Below are 23482 nucleotides of genomic sequence, written 5' to 3' on the forward strand. Positions count from 1 at the left end.
CAATGGACAGAAATCAATGAATTAAAATCACTAAATATACTACCAATTGATGATAATTAGTGATTACAATGACTAAATAAATGACCACTTAATAAAAATAAATGACTAAATTAATGATTAAATATATGACTAAAGTAATGACTAAATAAATTAATACAATGACTAAATATATGACCAGATAACAACAATCAATGACTAAATCAATGATTAAATATATGACTAAATAAATCACTACTATGACTAAATAAATGACCAGATAATAACAATCAATGACTAAATTAACGACTAAATCAATGACTAAATCAATGACCAAATTGATCAATCAAAACAACCAATAAATGGCTAAAATAGTTTATTCATAAATTTGATTGCATTATAAATGACTGGGAATAAACTACTAATGGTCACGTGACTAAGATTAGTCATTTATATGAAATTTTTAGTAGTTTTTTTAGTCATATATTGTTATTTTTGTACTAGTGTACATATCTCAAAACCCTATATTTCATAAAAACTCATCTGCAACACATTGGCCAAACCAACTCACTTAATCTAATTGCAACACTGGAACACAAAGGAATATGTTGATATCAATGACAACAACACATTCCAACAAACTTATCAACAATATCCAGCAATCTCCCCTTTTGGCATTGATGGCAACATATGATGTGAAAAATAATCAATGCAAAGAAATAAAATAATTAGATCCCCCTTAGAACATGCACACAACTCAACATAGGTTTTTCGCATAGAGCTCTCTCCCCCTTTGACATTGTTTCCCTATATTTGATATACCCAAAATTTGAACTTCAAATTGGTCCCAATGTTGAATGAAGGCTCAAATATGTGTCTATGCGTAATGAGTGAGCACGCGATCCAAGGTTGTTTCCAGTCAAAATATAAAAAATGGATGATTTTTTAAAATTAAAAAGTATTGAGGGAAATAATTTTGTGAATATGTTCTAAGAATCATTTTGTACCATATGACCAATTTTTTTCTGAACCCAGTTCACAATTTGCCATATTTCAAACTTTCAAATTTTGATGTCCCTTGCTTGCAAATAATTAAAATCTCTCATCCTAGGTATCATCATGAGGAATAAATGATGATGTTTTCTAACTTCCCTACCATAAATATGTGTTTCAAATTTCAGAGCCTAACTCCTCACTGTTTGAAAGATATGGTCGTCTTTCCTAAGTTTGGGCATTAAATTGAAAATATTTAAATTATTTTTAAAAAATAATTTAATATTATGATCATTTGAGGGAGAAAGTTATCCAAAAATATCTTTATTTTTATTTACCCTTTGTTCCCCTTCGTAGTCAATGGTTTTTGGAGGTCAAAATCATAGTCTTTGGAAGAAAATAGTCAAGAATGCTCCGTTTTCAAGCATTCTTAACCCACATTTATAACCTCAAAAAGAAAAGGTTAAGAATTATCCAAAATAGAGCATCTCTAACCTTATTTCCTAACCTTGTGTGGACCCTCTTTGCATAAAAAGGTTAGAAATGCTCCGTTTTGGAGCATTCTTAACCTTTTCATAAGAGATATATAAAACAAAATTGCTCAAATGAAATGCAATCTCATGGCATTACATAGTATGAAAAATGAGGAAGTGAAGACAATATAGTTAATGATGCAAATTTGATCCTAAAATTTGTTCTACCATCCTTCCCATCCATAAAAAAATGAGAGCTCATAAACAGGTTATTGGCATTCATTAAAGATTAAAAGGGATAGAGGAATTTCATCGGATATTGTAGCTGCAACTGCTCTGGTAGACGTGAATCGCAAGTCATGAGGGCATAGCTCGCCATGCGAGGTTTGATAGAATACCACAATTGTAGTTATCCAAGCATAGATATTGCACATGAAGCATTTACGATAGTGCTTCAAAGAGATGTAATCTCGAGGAATGAAGTGAAAAGATTATAGGATATGCATGTTGCAATTGGCGAGTGTAAAGCCAAATTCCGCATGATTGCAAATCATGAAGCATGGCAAAGGTTAGAGATACTCAAGTAGACATGATTACAAACTGTAAATGCATGGTAAAGCTATAAATTGCTTTGTGAAGTTGATATGCACACAATGCACTATGGACATGGAAGATAGAATATGGAAGCACAAACAATGCACATGAGTTGTTTGATATAATGCATGCATGATAATTGTCTGACATAATGCATTGGATAAATGTCATCTCGCAATGCAATGATTTTAAACACTATATAAATTATCAAGAAAGTGCAATTGGCAGATGTAAGGCCGAATTTCACAACCTTTAAATGAGAGCTCATAAACAGGTTATCAACATTCATCAAAGCATAAAAGATAGATTGATTTCGCCAGATGTTGTCGTTGCAACTACTTTGGAGACATGAATACAAACCTTAGAAGCATAGGCAATGCCATGAATTGTTTGACAGGATGTCACAACTGCATAGACAATATCATGGAACATTTGAAAAATGCAGATTGTGGAAGCTTAGACAAGGCAAGTGAATTGTTCAATAGAATATGTCAAAACGATGTCATCCTATTGCATGTAATGATTGCGGCATATGCATAATGGATTTGAATAGGTGGTTACAAGAAGTTATTCTCTCAAGCCTATAAATACAAGGCTTTTGCATTGTAAGGGGAACTTTTGGGACAGAGGGGAAACTTTGCAGAAATTGTTAAAGAATATTGTAATGAATTTTTATTTTACACTATGTACAAAGAGGTTTATGAGATTGTATAATCTCACAAAGACAATAAAGAATACTTTCAAGTTTGTATGTTTTTTATTTTCTTCTAAGTTGTCATTACTAATTTTTTGTATGTTAAATTAGTAATTCCTTTTTATGCTCACGTGAATTATCAACAATATATGCAATTAATGTAATGAAACACAATCACTTCCTGGTATCTTGAGTTAGATGTGTCAAGATAACTTCTCTTTCCATATGTCAAGATTTGTTATCTTTATTTCTTCATCATTGCATATCTACACTTATTTTATGCTCAAACCCCCTTTGTAATCATTATCAGTTGTGGAATCTCAGTTGGTTTTTGTATGTCTATCATTGGGGTTCATGTTATTCATATTTTTCTAGTTTTGTGTTTTCTCCTTTATGTACTTCCAAGTTAAAAGTACACAATAATCCTAAATACCCTTATCGTACGAGGGAGCTTCCCCTCTCAAACACAGAGGAAGATTGTGGTTTTACTTCAATCTCTCCAACTGTTGGAACATTTGTCACTGCTCATCGGGCAAACAGGGTCAGTTTCAAATAAACGACCACAGTGACAAATCTGTTTACCAACAGATTTTTGGTGACTCTGCTGGGGAGCTAAATACCAGTGTGTTTTGTTCCTCAGAAATTGTAAGGTACCTTATTCAGAATGAAGGTTGGCGACTCTATCTAAAAGATCAAATTCAAAACAATGGTTTGGTATAAAGGAAAGTTGGAAAGTGACAATGAAAGTGATGATGAAGACTATTTATATCAGAAGAAGCAAGTTCCTGATGAGCCCATACAAGTTGATTTCTTGAAGAGATTTTATGGTGGCATGCAATTTACTCCTGATAAGATTCATCCCTCTTTATGTCAAGTGTTGCAATATATTGAAGAAAAGAATGGAAAAGAGATCGGTTTTCTTGCTTGTGATGAAGATAAAAGTGATCTTTTTCCTGTACCAGTTGCTCAATAGAATCAAAGTCTTGATAAACCTGAACAAGTCAACTTCTTGAAGAGTTTCTACACTGGAAAGAAACTTCATCCTCATCAAATTAATCCTTCTCTACTCCAGACTCTGCAAAAGATTGAGGAAAAAGATGGAAGAGTGAACTAGTTTCTTGCTCATGATAAAAAATCTTTATAAAAAAAAGTCACATATTTGAAGGTGAAAAAGATTCAAAATCAATGATAGACAACAATAGAAATTTATCTCCTACACCTATTTCTCAACAAAATTAGATTCTCAATGATTCACATATCAAGTTTTTGAAAAGCTTCTATGGAAACAAGAAAAATGATCATGACAAAGTGCATCCTTCTCTACTTCAAGCATTGCAAGAGATTGAACAAAATGAGGAGGGAGATAATTATTTTCTTGAAGATGTGCACATTCTTGATGAGATGTATTGTGATCCAAGTTTTGAAAAAGATCCATCATATTATGCATGTGTTGAGGAAGATGAAGTCATATTAATTCACAAGGATACATGTCAAAAGAAAGATCAAAAGAAAGTGTGTGAAGAAGAAAAACAAGGTGGTATTGGAGCATGTCATAAGTACTGCACTTAAGAAATATTTCATCAACCTAAGAACAAGGAACTTGAAGAAGAGGTATCAAGTGATTTCAATTCTTGTTTGCAGCCCCAAATTGAAAATAATGATGAAGACATGCATGAAGAAGAATCCCCTATAGTCTTCATTCCAACTTGGTGTCTCAATTCTTCTGATGATGACTTTCTATGTGGAGAAGATATTCTCATTCATCCATCACTAATAGTTGAAGATGAAATTTTTTTTGAGGAAATCAAAGATATGATACCTAGTGGACAACCTTGTATAGATATGACCAATGGAGAAGCAACCATAGGTAAAATTTTGCAGACATATTCTTTATCTTAAAAAATGGAGACTTTTTCTAAACTTCTAGATCAGCCCCAAGTGAAAGAAGATGAACCATCAAGAGTCCACTCTTTATCATACATGCCACCTGACTATGAAGTTTTCAAATTTCATGAAGAGCATGATGAAGAGAAATCATTGGGACAAGAGAACACAAAAAGTAATAAAAATGTCTATGAGTAGGTCGAAGATGAAATCTATGTAAGTATATCAACAAATGTCCCTATCTTGATGAAATTTCAATCTATGCCTTATGAGGTATTCAAAGTTCACAACAAGTCTCTTTTTTGAATATTTAGATCAAGAAGACACCCCTATACAAGAGGATAGTTTTGGGAACTGTACCAAAAATGCAAAGATAAATGAGGTAATGGACGATCTAATTAAGGAAGCCAATGAAGTTAATTCTCATAATGTTTGTATTCCAGATTGGTGTTTGAAGGCTTCAAATGATGACTTCTCCTATGGTGAAAGTGTGTCCCTCAATCCTTTCTTTTTCAGATGAGTGTATTTTTATAGGTGATTTTCAAGTTGATATTCAAGAACATGATTCAGTGGTTATGTCTACTCAAGTTTCTTCACATCACAGATTATATGAAGGTTGTCCAATTCATGGGTCAATGTCTTCTAATCCAAATCATCAAAAGGGTCTTTAGATCGTGAAATTTGATATACTTAATATGATGCTAGACCACATAATCAATATCATAGAAAGTGGTACCCAAATCATTCAAGAGAGCCCACAGATTTATGATGAGAGATGGTTGTTTGGTTTATTTCTCAGAGATATTTCTCATATTATACATGTTGATCTTGCTAGCCTACTGATCTTACAGGTGTCACATGGATGTACACCACTTTTCCACAAAGGTACCTATTTCTCTCAGCCTGTGAATGGTTTTGTATGACAATCCTGGAGAAGATTGAGGTGGGATTTGCCCACCATGTACATACTTTAGTTAGAATTTTTTGTTGTTTTTGTCCCATTTTTGGTTTGTGCCTGGTTTCTCTAGCTATTCCCTATGTTGTTTCCTCTTTGACTCTGTTGCCCAATGGATAGTACACTAGCCTGCGAACCAGAGATTTTGGGTTCGTCCTGCATACTTTATAGTTATTGTCCCTATTCAGAGCCAGTTGTTTCCCTATATTTGATATACCAAAAAATTTGAACTTCAAATTGGTCCCAATGTTAAATGAAGGCTCAAATATGTGTCTATGTGTAATGAGTGAGCATGTGATCCAAGTTTATTTCCAGTCAAAATATAAAAAATGGATGATTTTTGAAAATTACAAAGTATTGAGGGAAATAGTTTTGTGAACATGTTCTAAGAATCATTTTATATCATATGACCAATTTTTGCTTGAACCCAGTTCACAGTTTGCCATATTTTAAACTTTTAAATTTTGATGTCCCTCGCTCGCAAATAATTAAAATCTCTCATCCTAAGTATCATCATGAGGAATAAACGATTATTTTTTCTCATTTCCCTACCATAAATATGTGTTTCAAATTTCAGAGCCTAACTCCTTACCATTTGAAAGATATGGTTGTCTTTCCTAAGTTTGGGTATTAAATTGAAAATATTTAAATTATTTTTCAAAAATAATTTAATATTTTAAATTAGTTTTAATATTGTGATCATTTGAGGGAGAAATTTATCCAAAAATGTCATTATTTTCATTTCCCCTTTGTTCCCCTTCGTAGTCAATGGTTTTTCGAGGTCAAAATCATAGTCTTTGGAAGAAAATGGTTAAGAATGCTCTGTTTTCAAGCATTCTTAACCCAAATTTATAACCTCAAAAAAAAAAAGGTTAAGAATTCTCCAAAATGAAGCATTTATAACCTTATTCCCTAACCTTGTGTGGGCTCTCTTTGCATAAAAAGGTTAGAAATGCTCTGTTTTGGAGCATTCTTAACCTTTTTCACAAGAGATATAAAAAAAAAGCTCAAATGAAATGAAGTCTCATGGAATTACACAGTATGAAAAATGTGGAAGTGAAGAAAATATAATTAACGATGCAAATTTGATCCTACAGTTTCTTCTACCATCCTTCCCATCCATACAAAAAAGAGAGCTCATAAACAAGTTATTGACATTCATCAAAGCTTAAAAGGGATAGAGGAATTTCATCAGATGTTGTAGCTACAACTGCTCTGGTAGACGTGAATTGCAAGTCATGAGGGCATAGCCTATCGTGAGAGGTTTGACATAATACCACAATTGCAGTTATCCAAGCATAGATAATGCACATGAAGCGTTTACCATAGTGCTTCAAAGAGATGTCATCTCGAGGAATGAAGTGAAAAGATTGTAGGATATGCATGTTGCAATTGGCAGGTGTAAAGTCAAATTCCACATGACTACAAATCATGAAGCATGGTAAAGGTTAGAGCTTCTCAGGTAGAGATGATTACAAACTATAAATGAATGGTAAAGTTGTAAATTGCTTTGTGAAGTTGATATACACCCAATGCATTGTTGACATTGCAGACAAAATATGGAAGCACATACAATGCATGCGAGCTATTTGATATAATGCGTGCATGCTAATTGTCTGACAGAATGCATTGGATAAATTTCATCTCGCAATGCAATGATTGTAAACACTATAGAAATTATCAAGCAAGTGCAATTGGCAGATGTAAGGCCGAATTCCACAACCTTTAAATGAGAGCACATAAACAGGTTATCAACATTCATCAAAGCATAAAAGATAGATTGATTTCACCAGATGTTGTCGTTGCAACTGCTCTGGAGACATGACTGCAAATCGTAGAAGCATAGCTAATATCGTGAATTGTTTGACAGGATGCCACAACTGCATAGACATTGTCGTGGAACATTTGACAAATGTAGATCATGGAAGCTTAGACAAGGCAAGTGAACTCTTCAGTAAAATACGTCAAAACGATGTCATCCCATTGCATGTAATTATAGCAGCATATACACAATGGATTTGACAGAATGCTTTGCAAAGATATCATCTCAAAGCTTGCAAAATTTCCAAGCAAATAGAATTGGTAGGTGCGAAGCTAAGTTCATCAACTTCGCCAACATTCTCCCTACCTGTGTAAAATTGGAGCCTTTGTAACAGGTTGGAACGTAATTGCTTGACAAATTGATCTAAGAAATGGAGTCTCATGGAACATGATGGTTGAAGGAGGTGGCATATGAACTATTTGACAAATGCCTCAAGAAAATACAAATTGCTAAAAAAGATATCATCGTGTAGATTCCACCAACATAATGTGCACAAAATAAATTTGATGTGAAGGCTTTAGAAACTCCAAAGAAAAATGCTATTTGCATTGTGTAATAATGTTGAGGACACATTGTATATGTCATCGTATTGCATGAAATGACCTCGAAGGGATATGTTTACAACTATATGTGACCGAGTCTTTAATTCAACTTCTTTGTCGTGTCACAATGTTTGAATAAAATTTGAAGAGTTGATAATGGTTTACCAAAAATGTAAACACAGGTTATAAATTATGAAGAACTTTCTAAATGCTGATGAAAATAAAATCGTGAAGCACTATCTCAAAGGAGTTGTAAATGACATTGAAAGTGCCAATCAAAATATAATGGTTATGATTCTTGACAAGTGAAAATCTCTTCAAATTTTGGTGAAGAAGTTGGTAATAGTTATCGAGTGAACTTGATATTCATAAGTAACCTACGTGCGAAATGTGAAGATGTTGACAATGCATGATGAAAGCTAGACAAAATATAGAGAGGAGATAATTTTATGACTAGAATGAAAGTGGATAGAGTTATCTCTGACATGAATGAATGTGCATATTTCAAATACAAGTTACTCCAAATCAAAGAAGACCACCTTTATTTCAGAATATGTTTCATGCAAAGGATTGATGGATTACTACATCATACATATGATGTTCATGCCCAAGTGTCATCAAGAGAGATGTTGGTGATATGATTATGAGATCAGATGAAGTGGATGAAGGTGGATAAGTGCCTCAACATAATTCAAGAATTGACTTTTCATCGAAGTTGCAAGTTTGAAATTGTCCTTTTTGAAAAGGTGACTTATGTCACTTATTGTAATTAAAGTTAATTACAAGCTTTATTTTTGTAAAAGTTAGGTAAATCCCAACTTATCTTAAAAAAGGGTAGTTATTCTAAGTTGTTAGGATAGGTGGTTATAAGTAGTTATTCTCTCAAGCCTATAAATACAAGACTTTTGCATTGTAAGGGGAACTTTTGGGATAGAGGGGAACTCTGCAGAAATTCTTAAAGAATATTGTAATGAATTGTAATTTTACACTATGTACAAAGAGGTTTATGAGATTGTATAATCTCACAAAGACAATAAAGAATGCTTTCAAGTTTGTATGTTCTTGATGTTATTCTAAGTTTTTATTACTGATTTTTTGTATGTTAAATTAGTAATTCCTTTTTGTGCTCACGTGAATTATCAACAATATATGCAATTGATATAATGAAACACAATCACTTCCTGGTATCTTGAGTTAGATGTGTCAAGATAACTTCTCTTTCTGTATGTCAAGATTTGTGTTCTTTATTTCTTCATCATTGCATATCTACACTTATTTTATGCTCAAAACCCCTTTGTAATACTTATCAGTTGTGGAATCTCAGTTAGTTTTCATATGTCTATCGTTGGGGTTCATGTTAGTCATATTTCTCTAGTTTTGTGTTTTCTCCTTTATGTACTTTTAGGTTAAAAGTACACAAAAATTCTAAATACCCTTGTCATATGAGGGAGCTGCCCCTCTCAAATGCAGATAAACGAGTGCAGTGACAAATTTGTTTACCAATAGACATCAATGCTAAAGGCACATACTGCACAAATCTGTCTCCTCACAACTGAACATCAAATCACAACAATGACTACTCCCCCTGAGTAGCAGCCACCACTCATCAATCCAGATCACAAGATACGACTATGAAATCCACCAGACCGATGCAAATCCATGCATCTTAGTTCTTATCTGAAGGGGAAATCACGCCTAGCTTCTCCTTGAGATACTCAAAAGAATCCTTAGGCAAAGGCTTTGTGAAGATATCTGTAATTTGTTCCTTTTTTGACACATACTTCAATTTGACTTTCTTCTCATTCACCTTCTCTCTCAAGAAATGAAGATTGATATATGTTGTCTTTGAATTCAACACCAAATTCTTAGAAATGTTGATAGCACTAGAATTATCACAGTATATAGCAGTAGGCACATCAAAAATAACTCTAATATCCTTTAACATCTGCTTCATCCATATTATCTACGTACAATTTCTAGCAATAGCAATGTATTCAGCCTCTGTAGTAGATAAAGAAACAACATTATGCTTGCTACTCATCCAAGAAACCAATCTCTTTCCCAAGAAAAATGTACCACCACTAGTACTCTTCCAGTTACCAATATCACTTGCCCAATCTGCATCTGTAAAAGCACTAAAAAATTAAAATCATCATCCTTAGGATACCACAAACTAATATAAACAATTCCTTTCAAATATCTAAAAATTCTTTTCATAGCTACAACATGAGATTCCTTAGGATCATCTTGAAATCTAGCAACAAGACAAAAAACATTCATGATATCTAGTCTAGTCTGAGTCAAATATAACAATCCACCAATCATAGATCTATATCTAGTATGATTTTCTTTTGGAGAGTCATCATCCTTTTCCAACTTACATAAGATCACCATAGGAGTACCAACTGATTTTGCATCATCTAAACCAAACTTCTTCAACAATTCCTTCACATACTTAGATAAAGATATAAAAATTCCTTTCCATCACTTAATCAAAAGAAAGATGCAGGAACATAAGAAAAACATTCACATTATCATAACATAAGGATTTACTTGGATTTGAAACTCTTGATCTCTTACTTTTGTGCTCACACTTCTACCTTCTCCTTCATTCTTAGGCTTTACCGAATAAATTTAATTTTAATTATGGGTCTGCACTTGCTTTCCTTTATCTGAACTGACATCTTGATCATTTGAATTATATTTACAAGATCTAATCCATCTCATATTGCTTTAATCAACTTTCACATTAGCACTCTCAACTATCTTTCTCAATCTCTTATTATAACACTGGTAGGCCTTACTCTCAGTATAATAACCAAGAAAAATTCCCTAATCACATCTAACATCAAATTTTCCTAAATATTCATTTCTTCACATTTACTTCCAAAAATTCTAAAATATCTAACTGTACGGACATGAACAAACCACAACTCATAAGGAGTCTTACCAGTATCACCTTTAATATGCACCTGATTAAGAGTATATATTGCAATACTCACAATTTCTCTCCAATAGATATGCAGAACATTTCCTTCCATCATCATGGTTCTAACAACTTCCTGAATTGTTTTGTTCTTCCTCTCCATAACACCATTATGTTGAGGAGTTCTAGGTGGAGATAATCGTCTCTTTACTCCATGCTCTTCACAAAATGCACTAAACTCACCGGAAGTGAATTCACCACCTTTGTTAGATCTCAGGCACTTTGGCTTTAGTCCTGTCTTAGTCTCAACCATGGATTTGAAAGTCTTGAACTTGTCCAATACTTCATATTTACCCCTTAATAAAATAACCCACATCATCCTCGAATAGTCATCAACTAATAGCATGAAATACCTATCTCCCCGCAAGATTCTCACTCTAGAAGGACCACACAAATAAGTATGCACAAGATCCAATAATCCATTACAACTATACTATTTTCTTTTGAAAGTAACTCTTGTTTGCTTCACTAATTGACATTCCTTACATATCAGATCAGTAGGCTTTACCAACTTAGGAAGATATCTCACTGCTTGAGTAAAAAATATCTTAAACCATGCAATCAAAATTCCCATGACACGTCCTTCTATGTCATAGCCAACTTTCATCAACCCGAGCAATTAAACAACTTTTACCACTAGCATTCAAGTGAAAGATATTAGCTTTAGTCTTTGTCCCTGATGGAATCTCAATTCTAGAACCACTTACGAATTTACACTTGCCATTCTTGAATTATAGATCATATCCCTTGTCAACCATTTGTCCAAAACTCAAAAGATTATGCTTTAGACCTTCAACATATAAGACATCATCAGTATTATTCTTACCATCAAGAGAAATAGAACATCTACCATGGATTATACCATCTTTATCATCACCAAATCTTACTACACCACCATCATACTTTTCCATACTCACAAACTTACTCTTATCACCTATCATATGATGAGAGAAGCCATTGTAAATTACCCGTTCATCTTTCTCTTCAACTTTAGCAACCAAATCTTTCTCCTCATTAATGCAACTAGTGGAATCAGTAGTCACTGGATCATCTTCCTTGATAGCAATAAACACCCATTCATCTCTCAAATTTCCCTTATCAGGCTCATCATCTGTCACACCTTCATTAGTAGCATAATAACACTTCTTCTGATATTTAGACTTGTATGGCTTAAATGGCTTCTTAGGAACTCTTTTCGGACACCTTGGAGAAAAATGTCCTATCTTGTTACATGAAAAGTGTTTAAGAGGTAATTTACCTTCATACTTACCGACACCTTTAGGAAATCTTCTAGCAATCAAGGCTTAAAGCTCCTCAAGTACTTTTTCTTCTTCTTCAAGCTCTCTCATCTCTATCTCATATTTGGACACCCTTGTAGAACTTTCTCCTGGATCATATTTCTACTTCATAGAAATAGTAGATTTGAATGTAGATTCTAACTTAGGAAAAGATTCACCAAATTCACTCAACTCAAAGGCAACAAGCTTCCCAATTAGCATGTCTCTCGTCACATTAGTCACCATCCAGATCTCCTCAATAGTAGGTGTAGACACCTAAAAATGTCTCATTGGTCATGTATTAATTATTCCTCTAATTGATTAAATAATTCTTTAATTATTTAATTAATTTAATTAATCTTATTCTTCTAATTTCATATTTCCTCATCATCTTACTAATTATTCTATTTTTATTCTTTCATCATTTAATAATTTTAATCATTTTCTAATGTTAATTAAATATTTATTATTTCATTAAATTCAATTTCTAAATAATTAAATAGTTTCTTTAAATTATTTAATTAACTAATTAATTTTGATTTTTAATCCCCAATTTAAATAATCTTTATTATTTAAATAAATTTAATTTCAATTTCTATCTCTCTAATCAACTAATCATTCAACCCTCTTCTAAATATTAATTAAATATTAATTATTTAATTATGATTTAATCCTTTAAATTAAATAGTCTTTATTATTTAATAAAATTCCATTTCTAAATAATTAAATAGTTTCTTTAAATTATTTAATTAACCAATTATTTCTTTTAATTTCATTAATTCTTCCATTTCAAGATAATTAAATAGTTTCTTTAAATTATTTAATTAACTAATTAATTCTTCAATTCCAAATCCCCAAATTCTAATTTCATTTAATTTCATATTCTTCTAATTTCTTCCAAATTCAAATACATGTGCATGATTTAAAAAATCAAATTGAAAATCAAAGTCAAGTTCTAAATATATTCAAATACTAAATTGAATTAAATAAATTCAATATTTGAATTAAAATCTCATGCAAAGATTAAATTGAAAATCTAAGTCTAAATGCAAGCACATGCTAAATTAATTAATTAAATCATTTATCTCTCTAGTCTCTATTTTCATCTTCTAGTTCTCTTTGTCATCCTCTTTATTTCCTCCAATCATTATTTTTTTTTCTTTTAGTTAGCTTTTTCTCAATTAATCTATTCAATCTCTTCTATTTCACCTCCAAGTTAGCAGTTCAACTATCAATCAGCATGTGAGCTCACCTGAGTTCCACCTCTTGATCAATCTGTTCCACCTTTCAATCAATCTCATCCAAAAATCTATAAATTGAGCATTCAATCTCCATTTTCAACAATCACGAACTTTGAATCTTTGTGTCACTTGCAGGTTGCCAGCGCAATATCTAAGAGTCATCATACCACAAAGAAGAGAAGATCAATGGAAGCTATATGTGATCTTGGACTAGGGAGTCTTTAATTGATTTCATTTATAGTTCCTATTTGTTTGATATTGCATTATTTCATTGTTAATTTGTTGGAATTATTTCATTAGATAGGGATTCTTGATTTCCCTTTGCTCCTAATTGAATACTTTTTTAAAGATGAATTTTGTAGTCTACAGCAGGAAATTTGTGTTTGTAAGTAGGAGGCAAGGATCTCAACATTTTATCTACAATCTCTGATTCTTCCAACACTCCACTGGCACATCTAATATTTAGCACAAGCTCATTCAATTTATGCATAAAGGAGTTAATGTTCTCATCTTCAACATCTCATACTTTCCCTTTAGGCTCTACAACTTAGCAACTTTCACATGGATATCACCTTCATACAAAGTCCCTAGCTTCTTCCATATCTCATGAGTTGTCTCCAAATCCATCACATTAGTCATCTCAAAATAAGTCAAGGCACTCAATAATGCTTCCTTTGCCCTAATATTGTATTCGGCTTCCTTTATCTTATCTGAAGATGAAGGACCATTCAGAGGAATATTATACACATTCTTAGTAATCTTCCAGTAATCTTCACTGATTCATCTCAAGTGACAATCCATCCGGTTCTTCCAAAGAGAGTAGTTTGTTCCATCAAATCTCAGACTATCCTTCTTGTAAGCATAGGTTGACATCCCATCACTTCAAGAGGTCAAGATTATTTTGGAGGATCTAGCTCTGATACCAATTGTTGGCAACAAGGCAAAAAACTGAGAGGGGGGAGGCATGAATCTATTGGTAGTGGGTAAGTGTCCCTCACGGGGATTCACGACATGGTTTAACAATCTCCTATGGATTCTATAAGTCTAGTGGTTGTATTGGGAATTAGCAAATTGATCTTTTGATGCAACAACAACCACACTTGTAAAAAGTGGTATCAGAGCTTGGTCACAGGTTCAAATCACGCAGGCCCCAGTGAGTGACACTGGGAGGGGGATTGTTGGCAATGGGCTAGCATCCCTCGCGGGGATTCACGACATGGTTTAACAACCTCTTATGGATTCTATAAGTCTAGTGTTTGTATCGAGCATTGGTAGGTTAAACTTTTGCTGCAACGATAACCAGACTTGTAACATAATCATTTTCTCAAAATTTTTACTTAACTTAAATACAATTTTAGATCTGATAAACAACAGTGAAAGCATAAATCAACACCACATCAATAAAACACATAACACCAAGATTTTTTATGTGGAAACCCAGTTAAGGGAAAAACCACGATGAGAACCTATCCACAATATGAAGATACCTTATTAGAAGTATATGAAATATTACAATGGGTGCATTCAGACACATTGCATAGAGCTCACTAATTAAAACACAATAACAACAAGGGCTACAACCCCAGCGAAGAGTCACTATCTTACAAAAAGATTCAGATTACATCTGGAAGATCATGAACTGATAGAATTGTTAGACAAATTTGATACCAGGAATAAACTAAGAGGGGGGGGTGAATTAGTTTACTATCAGAAATCAGAACTATTGCATATTAAAACCTTTAAATCGGAGCACAAAGAAACCAACACAATGAAGATAAAGAATGAAAGCATAGTACACACAACAACAATATTTTTAATGTGGAAAACCTGGTAAAGGGAAAAACCATGGTGGGAAACCCTACCCATAATCAGATAATACTTTTTCAACAGTATGTGAAATAATTACAATGGGGATTGCACTTGCAATCAGACCAACCGCCTAGAGTTCACTGCTCATCACAAAAGAGAAGTCTCACTGACTTATAAAACATTGGACTACAATCCAAAAAGAATGAACTATGAAATTAGCATCTCATAATGCTTGATATAGTTTCGGTTAAGCACAAATGTATGCCCTACAACACCAAAAAAAAGCTTATGCTGAATGATATATCCCTTGTTCACACATAAACCTTCCTCTGATAATACAGACATAACCAATCGATCCCACATATGAAATATTACATTAATAAGTCACCTATAAATATAGATCATCAACCTTAATGATAGGGTCGACTAAACCCTAAACCCATAATTAAAAAAATTACATCACACAGTACCACCTGTAGACACCTGAAATTGTCATGTCTAATTAAATAAATATCTTTATTTATTTAATTATCTTTAGCCTAATTCTTCTATTAGTTAAATAAATCTTTATTTATTTAATTAATTCATTTATCCTCTTCTAACCTTATTTCTCATTTAAATAAATACTTTTATTTATTTAAATTATCCTTTTCCTAAATTAAATAAATACTTTTATTTATTTAATTGATCCCACTTCCTCTATTAATTAAATAAATCTTTATTTATTTAATAAATTCATTAACCTTTTCTACCCATGCCACATGTCATTCATCTCTTAATTCCTACACTACCTACCCTCTCATTATTTTCTTATTTTCTCTACCTACCCTCTAATCTTAGCCGACCATTTATCTTTTACACCTCTTAATCTTATCCCTCCATGTCTTATAGTGTCTTATATATAAGGAGATGCTTTCTTCATTATCAACCCTATGCATCCTGATCAGTTGACTACCCAACTACTCTACGCTTTTGAACTTTCATATGTGATCAAGCCTACTTGCAACCACATTTTTGCTCTTTGTTGAACTCTTGTGCACACATAAAATCTGAGAGAAAATATATCAAGCAAGATCAATGGAGATAGGAAGAATGGATATTCAAACCCTATTGAACATGTGATGGTATAATATTTGTGATTTCATTTGATTTGCATTGTCTTAGGTAATCTTCATATGTTATGGTGGATCTTTGTTGTTGTTAGGCTAGAGTTTTGTGGTTGAATCTATTTAGTCTTTCAATATTATTATTATCCATTTTCATCGTATACATTTTGGCACGCCCGGTGGGACTCTTGTCCCTTTTGCATTTAACATCTTTTGTTGCAGATTTTATGTTTTTAAGTTGTAGATCTGACATTTTCGACAACATTTTGATATTTTTGCGTCTGCGTACATTCGGATCGCGTTTTTGATTTTCTAGCCATGTCTGTGACATCTAGAATTGCATCTGCGCCTTCGACAGTATTTTATTTTTCCTTTGCAGATTCTGAGAAATGTGTCTGTGTTCCCTATTCATGTCTATGTTCAGGAACCGCGTCTGTGTCAGATCCAACCGCGTCTGCACATTTATATAGTGTTTGTGTTTTACTTAGAACCGCGTTTGTGTTCAGTTGTTGCATTTTGACTTCTTTAATTCGGTTTTTCAACATTCGGATTTCAGATCTGGTTTATATTAAGCTAACATCTTGAGATCTAATGAAATTGGTGCAGCTTATTTTGAAAGCAAAATTGTTTTGTTGAAGGTCCCTATTTCACAAAGTCTTTTGGATCTAAAATTTACCTAACTTGTGTACTTGCAGGAAGGGGTGATCATTTGAAACAATCCAAACTACTAATAGATCTTTGTTGTAGGACCTTGGCAAGGGTTTTTTATCTTTATTGTGTGCCTTGTTTTCATAGATTATCAAACACTTCAATTGGTGCACTAAAATTGAACTAGTGTCTTTTGTGTCTTGGGCAATAGGCTCTTTTTGTTTAATCTTTAGAGGGCCTGTCTCCCCGTGTGGTCATTAAGACTACTAGTGAGGAGAGAACAACCTAAGTGGTAGCGAGGAAAACCCACCTCTTTTGAACCACTATAAACAATTGTATTCATGGTGAAAACCATGGATAACGTGTGCTGATTAGTTCATACCGACACTATGTGTCCCCATAAACCCGTTTGATCAAATTTATTTGATCAGTTGTAGGGCGTAACCCCTACTAGTTGGGAGCCTTCTGTATTTACAGAGCTGAAAGTGCCACATGTATGGCCACACGAGCGGATGCCCTTACTAGAACCTTTTTGTTTTAGAAGCCAAAATCCTTCTAGTTGTTGGGGCAGGAGGTCGGACCTCTAGAGCAGCCCACGCACATACGGTTCTTAGTAGAGATACAAAGTTCGCCACAAGGAGTTTTCATGGGGACTGATGCTTGGCTGCCCCGAGAAGTGAGTGCCGAGGGTGGAGCCAGTGGGGTCAAGCATCTAAGTATCCGCTCTAAATAGTGTAGCCTGATGTGGGAATCAACAACTATTGTCCTGGCCAACCATAAGAATTGTGCTTGTCTTATTTTGAACAATCAAACATTCAAGACCAAACATTAAAACATTGTGTCTTTTGTGTCTTCAAGTGTATGCAAAACAATTTTACATCAAACAACACACTTTTCTTTGAGTCATTTTGAGTCTAAACACTTGCAAACATTGAGTCCTCATCAACATTGTGTCCTCTTGTCACGAAAAATAGTCACAAATTCAGATTTGGCCACAACAAGTCACTTCACAGATTGGAAAAATTGCACAAAGTTTTCAGAAATGCATCTATGTCTGACAGAACTGCGTCTGTGTCATCTAAATGCATCTGTGAAGGGAAGAAACACATTTGTGTCTTTTGAGCAACATTGCACTTACAACATCTCAGAAATGCGTTTGTGTTTGACAGAATAGCATCTGTGTCATTTAAGCACGTTTGTGAAGTATACAGGCACGCCTGTGTTCAGAATTGAAAATTTTTTATAGTCCAACAAACAAGAATAGTTAGTTTCAGAATTATTGAGCTTCCTAGGTATCTCTCTGGGTTTTCATCTAGCATTCAACCTGTCTTTGGGTCTCACAAAGTCCATCATTGCTTTACACCTTACATTACATTCACATTTGTCTAAACTTGAGTCAAAAGGTCACTTGCTTGTCCTCATCATACTTTGTCAACACACTACATACAACAACATTTTGCTAAGTGGTCCCTCATCAAGGTCTATCACCTTTGGGTCTCATTTGGTCTTACTTAGAGTCAAGGTCAACTTACCTCATCAGGAGAAACTATCATCTCTTTGGAAGTCACACCTACTCTACTACATACATACTTGGTCTTACACTTTGGACATTGCAAGTACACCTCAGATTCATTTACATTTCATCCAACTCTTGGTCTTCCATACTCTTTCCATTTTCATCTAGTCTCATACATCTTGGTCAATACCTAGTTCATGGTTGAAACCCATTCCCAAAAATATAGGAGAGAAACTAAAGAGGCTCAAGAGTCCGCAAACATGAGTTCCTATGAGTTTGACAATGATATCTTTTTCAATTCTGATCATACTACATTACCTGACATGGATGCTTATAGAAACATTCCAAATGTTGAGCACATGGACACTACAAACAACAATGATACACACAATGACAATATGGACAACATTTCTGTACATTCACCAGAAGTGGAAGACTCCATTATGGATCCCCGTTTCAATCGATTGGTTGAGGAAATAATGAGAGATAGACAATACTTCTTACAAGTGATGGCACAAAGTGGAGCCAAGATCCCTCATGATTTTGACATGTCTCAAATAATGGAAAATCAAACTTTGCAACAACCTCACTCCAACATGGATCAAAGAAGGCCTAATAGTGGAGGCAATAGGGGACCACATCTTGTTCCTGGATCACCATCATCTTTGTTTCAAAAACTAGAGGTCCCCTACACACATGGTCAAGCATATGATACTCACCTTCGCAGACCATTATGGAAGTCTTATGCTGAAAAATATACTCAATCGCATACCAATGCTAAGGATCAACCACCAAAGCAATTGGATATTCAAAGGAATGTTCAAAATTTGGACACAAGAAAACCCCATGTCAAATTTAGGGGCAACACACTAGAACAAACTCATGGCATTCCTATAGAGTATGGTATACATGGCCAAAGAAGATATTCTGTTCCTCATCATGACTCTATACCAAGTGGTCCATATACGTAGCATCATTATAGACCTCCTCCATATGAACATGTGTATGACCAATATCATCCATATATGCAACATGCTCCTCCTCCACTTGGTGGTTCAGGCATGGGGTATGGTCCAAGAAGTCGGTTTCCACCCAAGAACAATTTGGAACAACAACTCAAGGATTTACAAAAGAAAATGGAGGACATAAATACACCGAACCCAACTTAGACGATGAGAGACATATGTCCATATCCATTTGACAAAAGAATTCCAATACCTCCATTTCCTACACACTTTGTGATGCCTAAGTTTGATAAGTATAGAGGAAAAGGGGATCCTAAGGCACATATAAGACAGTTTTTCATAGCTTGCATTGAGGTAGTAGCAGAAGAGACATATTTGATGAGATTATTCCCATAGAGCTTGGGTGATCAAGCTATGGAATGGTTCTCCCAACTCCCACCTGGAATTAAGTCATGGGGTGACTTAGCAAAGGCATTTATACAACATTTCTCATATAACATAGAGACATACATATCCGTCACTACCTTGTGTAACACCAGGCAAAAGGGTGGAGAGTCTTTTTCATCCTTTTTACAAAGATGGAGAAATCTAGCCAGTAGATGCTCTTGTGAAATTCCACAGAAACAAATGGTAGAGATGTTCACCCAGAATGTTAACAAAGACATTGGTTATGACCTAAGAAAAGATTGTTTGTCCACCTTCAAGGACGTCATTGAAAAAGGCTTAGCAATAGAGAAGGTCCTAATTGAACAAGGAGTCATCAAAATATTCAAGGAAAACAAAGATGACTTTAAAGGAAAAGATCAGCCAAGATTTTGGAATAAAAACAAGAACACAGTCAATGATGGTGTTGTGGATGCCAATATAGTACATACCAAAATCATTTTTTTGAGATCAAGCTCTATAAACAATCAAGTGAATACTCAAACAACTTCCAAGTCACGAAGGAAGTACACTCCATTGGGAGAACCACTTGAGTCCATTTTCAAAAAGCTAGTGGAAAACAAGATAATCACAATTCCAGTTTTGCCTCCATATGAGCCAAAGGTTAAACCAAATTGGTGGAATGATGATGATTATTGTGAATTTCATAAAAGCAAGGGACATAAAATAGGAAATTGTCACCGACTGAAGAACATCATACAAGATCTCATTGATAGAGGTGACATTGAGATTGAAGGGCATTCATCCAACCAAGAACATGAAATGTTTAAGGAACCATTCCCAAAGCATGATAAGGGAAAAGCTAAATCCACAGATGACCAAACCAACTATACCAGAGCATCTTATAACTATGATTCAACTATCAATCACATTTTGATGGAAAATTATGTCTCTACCATTATCATCAAGGACAAAATGCTTGAGACTTCTACCCAAAGACCCAAGATTGTCCTAAAAGGCATTGGATCTTCTTCCAAACCTACCTCTGAATGTAATGTTACAACTCATCAAGGTAAATTCACTTTGCAAGGTGCTCCAGCTAAAAAAACCACTTCCTCATCAACTAAGCTTGAGTATGACCTTGTAGAACAGTTGGGGAAGACACCCGTGCTTATCTCAATCCTTGAGCTCTTACGCATATCCCCCACACATAAAGCCATTCTTGACAAAACCTTGAGAGACACTTCTATCCCTACTAATCTGAACATGGACCATTTTCAAGCCATGGTGGGATACCTTTCCATTCCACACTCCCTTACATTCACAGAAGCCAATGACACCTCCGTAAGTCAGCCACATAATGCACTGTTACACATTGAAGCCTTCATACACAAAAATCGAATAAAATGAGTCCCGATAGATGGAGGAGCAAGTCTAAACATTTGCACATTGAGCACTATTAAACAATTGGGATATTCAGATAAAGTTGTAAATTCTATAAACAAAATTACCATCAAGGTATATGATGATGAAGAGTGTTCATCCAAAGGCATAGTCACCTTACCTCTCAGAGTTGGGCCAGTTACAAAGGATGTGGTTTGTCAAGTCCTAGACCTGGATCTCACATACAATATATTACTAGGACTTCCTTGGATTCATGAAATGAGGGTATTCCCATCTACATATCACCAATGCATTAAGTTTCCTCACAATGGAGTTGAAATAACAGTTAATGGTGATCCTAATCCATTCATATACTGCAATAACTTGAGACCAAAAACTGAGACGATCATTCCAAGTAATAGGGAAGTTGTTCCTTTTTCTGCATACATTGATCCTGAATCATTAAAAACTTCGACATCAAAACAAGGTGAGCTTAAGGGGAAATATCCGGACAAGGGCATGGGTGAATACACTTTGAATCAAACCATGTGTTTACAACAAGTTATGAGTTCACCAAAAGAATATGGACGACCACATCCTTCTAAATGGATATCCATCATTACATTGAAATGGGATCCTACTATCTTCCAAAAGTGGGGTGAAGTGGAAGAAGAAGACTTATACAAAATTCTTTACAAAGACCCTAAAAATGATACACAAGATCACATCAGCATAACATGTGAGAAATATGGCAAAGGGTTCAAGATCCTACAAAAATTTGGGTATGATGGCAAAATTCCTCTTGGATTAAGAAAGGAAGGCATAATTGAACCTTTACAACCTAAATTGACATTAAAAAAGGAATGCTCGAAAGGAATTGGTTTCATGACTTCCAAGGTAAACACTCAAAAGACAAGAGAAGCATTACAAATCAAAGCTGCCAAAATTCAACAAGAGAAACACTATTCCATAGACTCCAATGAATGGGAATGGGATTTAGACAAATCCTCCAGTGACTATGAACTCACCGAGACATTCAGAGAACCAGGTGAACTCACAGAAGAAGGGGAATTTTATAGAAAATTCAAAGTTGGTCAAGAAACAATCCCTGAGGATCCCACATAGTCCTTGCCTCTAGGTTCTAGGTCAAAATCACATAGAATGAGGACACCTATCCTAGAATGCGCTACTAGTAATGACAATTTGGATTCATTCATGATCAAGATAGATGAGGAGAGTGCCAATGTTGACCTTGATAACTACCTCAACATACCTGAGTATAAATGCATCTTCACGCTTAGCCCTGCTAGCTTTGAAGACATCAAAGGCCTTCCCCTTGTTCACCACCAACTTATCGACTGGGAGCATGAAGGACCTGCATAGTTCAACACATTCCAAAATGATGAAGCCTTTATTGACTATCTAGGCATATGAGATGATCTTCCCCTTGGGGACCATAAAGTAGGATACACTATAGAACTCAACAGCGTGGCATATTTTGGTGAGGGTGTCAGGCCTTCTAGTTGCAAAAATATAAAAAATAAAAACAAATCAAGGGTCTTATGGTGAAAACCACGTTGTGGCGTTGTCTGACCCCCAAAAAGTAAAAAGAAAAGACATATCTAAGGGCGAAAACCTCTCTGAGGCACCCAAGGATGGAAGACTCGACATTCTCCCAGCATCATATGAGGAAAAATCATCTATGTTGATAGAGGAGACCATCAAAACAAACATTGGTATAGAAGAAAGTTCACATAACATATTCCTGGCTCAATCTTTGGCAGAGACAGAAAGATCAAAGTTCATACGTTTCTTCACAGAGTGACAAATCAATTTTGCATGGTCATACGCTAATATGCCTGGATTGGATTCGGATTTGGTAATGCATCATTTGACACTTAAACCAGGGGCAAAACCAGTGAAACAAAAATTAAGAAAGATGCATCCACAAGTGGCATTATTAGTCAAAGTAGAGCTTAAAAAATTATTGGATGTCAGATTCATACGCCCAATTGATTATCCTGAATGGATCTCCAACTTAGTGCATGTCAGTAAACCAGATCATAGCATCAGAATATGTGCAGACTTCAGAGACATCAACAAAGCTTGTCCGAAGGATGATTTTCCATTACCAAATATTGACTTGATTGTAGATCTCACAGCAGGTCATGCGATGTTATCTTTTATGGATGGATTCTCTGGTTATAATCAAATAAAAATCACATCTGAGGATC

This window comes from Cryptomeria japonica, chromosome 5, assembly GCF_030272615.1.
Source record: "Cryptomeria japonica chromosome 5, Sugi_1.0, whole genome shotgun sequence".
Classification (NCBI taxonomy): Eukaryota; Viridiplantae; Streptophyta; class Pinopsida; order Cupressales; family Cupressaceae; genus Cryptomeria; species Cryptomeria japonica.